We start from the raw sequence: 3,089 nt of genomic DNA on the forward strand, positions 1-3,089 counted from the left end.
TTTTCATGAAATGAATAGACAACATCAATGCCAACAAAGTCCCAGAAATCACCACCGGTATTAGGAAGCTTTTACATGATGTGTAAAAAAATCCCTGGGGTTCACCTGTAAAGTAATATTAGACACAGGACATGAAGTCAACACTTGATATTTCCAAAGATCTTTGATGGCTCAGAAAATTTTTTTAACTAATCCATCACTGTTCTTAACCTTAGATCCTAGTGTAATAATGGTCCTTACATTTTCCACTGGTATTAGGAAGCTTTGACATTTAGAGGCCAAATATCCTGGAATATGGTCAGACATAGGATGTTACATATTAGAGTGACTTGAGGTTTCTATAGAACCAGACTTATCTAAACTCATCATCGTGCTCCTTAGACTTGGACTCGGACACTTAGTGTCAATTTAGGTTTTTGGAGGAAGGTTCCTAACTTCCTATCTATATATATAAATATATACTGTATATATATATATATATATATATTCATTCATGCCAACTCACTTCTAGATGTTATTGTTACCTTGACCAGGTATTTTCCAGTGGACACTGATAGCAGACAATTGTAACCAAACTTCACAGGTCACCCTCTCCTTCTCACTCCAGTTGTCCTTGGGAAGGGAGATGAAGTTCATCACAGTCCATGTCCTATCTGGTTCTTCTCTAGAGATTATTCGTCCCTTGTGATATGTTCCTGAGATGTTCCAGTATAAGTGGACTGTACTATGAGTTGTAAGTACTACACAAGCCAGATGTAAAGAGCTATAAGGATGCCAAAGGTGGAGCTGGTCAAGAATATGAACTGAGCTTCTGGAGGTGGATCTGTCTATAAATGGCAAATGGAGACATCAAAAAATAAAGACTCTAATATTTATATGATTTCTACAGACATATTAGCATTTTCTTTAACTGTAGCAGAAACAAAGTAGTCAATGGGCTCAGATTTTGTGTTATGTTATGAAACAAAGATGATAATAAAAATGGACAATAAATATAAAGATATAATATGGAGGATGGAGAGATGAAGGAAGAGGAATAGAAAGGGGGAGGAGGAAGATGAGAAAGAAAATAAGTTGTTGAATAGTGAAAATGGGAAGAAAACAGAATAGAAGCAAGATAGGAAGAAAGACGCAGGAGGAAAAGAAACAAAAGAAATAGAAAGGACAGAAAATAAATTGTGGAATATGGAGGATGGGAGTAAAAAAGAGTAGATGCAAGGAAAAGAAATAGAAAGAGAAGAAAAAGAAGAGAGAATGAAGTCTAGAAGGAAAAGAAAAAGTTGCAGAATATTGATAATAAGAAGGCAGGGGAGTTGGAGTAGAAGAAGACAGAGTCTATGAAATGAGATAAGACTAAAAGTCCTAAAAGTAGGAAAATCTAAAGAGTGAAAAGGAACAGAAAAGGTATGGAAAGAAAAGGAGCAGAATTAGGTTGAGAATAATAATAATGGAATAAAAGAAGGAGAAAGAGAAAGAAGAAGCAAAAAAATGTTTATAAAATGGGTCACCAAGAAAGATGGTCACTATACACTAAAAAAAATGTTCCATATGACAAAAAAGTGCAAGGTAAAAATCAACTCAGATATACTGAATTTATCTGCAGACACATAGACTCCCAGACTCATAGACTATTCATTATTTCTAGCAGGACAAAATAAATGCAAAAACCTGTAGACTGAACCTGCACATGGTTGGAAGAGAGGACTTCTGTAGTTGGAAATTTCAGAAAATTTTTCTCTACTGAACTAACCAGATGCTTTTATGCATTTAAATATTTATCAGGAGTCAAAGATAAGAAAAGATGAAAAGGATGTACCACATAATACAAATATAAACTGCAAAGTTATACCAGGTTTATTAAATAGGTCAGGACTAAACTGCTCAGAATCTCAGTCACTAGGACTGTCATGAATAAACATTTTTCCATTTTCCCAAAGTAATCTATATTTTCTTACCTCCAACATTCAGATTTGTTCCATTTCCAAATTTTAGTAAAAATTGAGTGTAATAATAGACACAGAAAAAAACTCCAGTGTCATTGGTTTGTACGTTGTATATCTCCAGACTGGCCGAGTATTTCTCATCCTTACATACAAATTTATGTGCATCATTATCCCTTGTACATGACTTCACCCGAACCGGGGCTTCACTACTTCTCCACTTTCTATGATACCAGGAGAACTTCAACCCTATGAATTTTTCACTTGGCACACAAGTGATGACAGCCGTGCCATTAACATCCTCGGATACAAAGTTCTGGGGTTGATAAAGAACCATTTCACCAGTGATCCCTGTAAGAGAAGATGTTTAATATGATGCATCAATCCTACTCGGAGATTGTGCAAATCAATCTTCGCAAATCTACATTTATCTCTTTTTCTAGTCTATATCAGATTTGAATTTCTTAAAGTTAGGAAAATTTGGTTTCTTACCTTGAATAAATAGAAATATGAAGACAACCCCCATATTTGCTGCTCATCATGGAGATCCAGTGTACACTGGATATTACTGTACATTACATAGTGACATGCTGTTTATATATGACCATACAGAGGAATCTAGAGAGCTCTGTCTCCTCCCACTTCACCACGAAAAAGAATGCCATACACGGAAACATCACAGAAAGACATTAAAAAAAAATCTACATTGGAAACTTAAATCCTGATATCAATAATAAACATTTTTTGTCTCTTCCTTAAAGTTGAAAGAACATTCTAATGGCACTGCTATGGGGTACATATAATGGGCCGAAAAACGGTAATTTTTTTTGGGGGGGAGTTAAATGCATAAACCCCCAAAAAACAGATCTTTGTAAAATTTATATTAGGGGTTTATTGAGAAGTGTGTCCAACATGTGATGTATGACATGTTAAAGGCCTTGCACACTGCTGGACAACACTTGCTTAATTACCAGTAGTTTACAACCCCTTTTATTTTTTTCTACTGCATATGGAAACATTAAATATATAACATATTATTGTTTTGCTGCTTTTGCAAAAAAAGCATTAAAAATCATTTGTTTTTGTACCTCCAGAAGTTTAATAATTTTCCATTGACCAGCCTGTATAATATTATTTTTTTTAGGATAT

The 3,089-nt window shown here is 34.6% G+C and overlaps 1 long non-coding RNA gene across 1 annotated transcript; it reads right to left on the reverse strand.

Moving 5' to 3' along the window:
• Nucleotides 1–528: 528 nt before the first annotated feature.
• On the reverse strand, nucleotides 529–2,502 carry LOC141082719 (uncharacterized). The gene is made up of 3 exons (XR_012230556.1): nucleotides 2,433–2,502; nucleotides 1,956–2,291; nucleotides 529–827 (listed from the first exon to the last, which is right to left on the reverse strand). It is a non-coding gene; the product is annotated as an uncharacterized lncRNA (long non-coding RNA).
• Between the last annotated feature and the right edge of the window lie 587 nt (nucleotides 2,503–3,089).

Source organism: Dendrobates tinctorius, unplaced genomic scaffold (assembly GCF_039654945.1).
Source record: "Dendrobates tinctorius isolate UK_male_01 unplaced genomic scaffold, ASM3965494v1 ptg000019l, whole genome shotgun sequence".
Lineage (NCBI taxonomy): Eukaryota > Metazoa > Chordata > Amphibia > Anura > Dendrobatidae > Dendrobates > Dendrobates tinctorius.